Below are 441 nucleotides of genomic sequence, written 5' to 3'. Positions count from 1 at the left end.
TTGCAAGGCAGTTGATTGCTGCAGCCACTTCCAAACCTTGCAGGGAGCGTGGCTGGTCAGGGGTGTGTACTGGCGCTCTTGGGGGATGTATATGCACCCCCATGCACCCCCTATGCATCGCCACTGGGTCCTGGTCCAAAAAAGGCTGAGAACCGATGCTCTAGGCCAGTGGTTCTCAACCTTTTCTTTGCACCTGACATCCCACTGACCATGTTGTCAAAAAACCCTGGTCCCACCACGATAAAAGCAAAAGCCCACAAAACTGCACTGTTGGAGATATCTGTTGGTTCATCTACTTGAAGGGCAAACAACTGATTTTTTTCCAGCCGGGCAGTGAGGTGAAGCGCCCGCCGCGAGAAGCACTGGGGAGGGCCGTGGCGGGGCAGGACGGCGGTGGGCTGCGCGCGGGAGGCGGGGGTGGAAGTGGCCAGCCCTGCCCCG

Source organism: Alligator mississippiensis, chromosome 4 (assembly GCF_030867095.1).
Source record: "Alligator mississippiensis isolate rAllMis1 chromosome 4, rAllMis1, whole genome shotgun sequence".
Taxonomy (NCBI): Eukaryota; Metazoa; Chordata; order Crocodylia; family Alligatoridae; genus Alligator; species Alligator mississippiensis.
Note: the sequence above shows the minus strand (reverse complement) of the source record.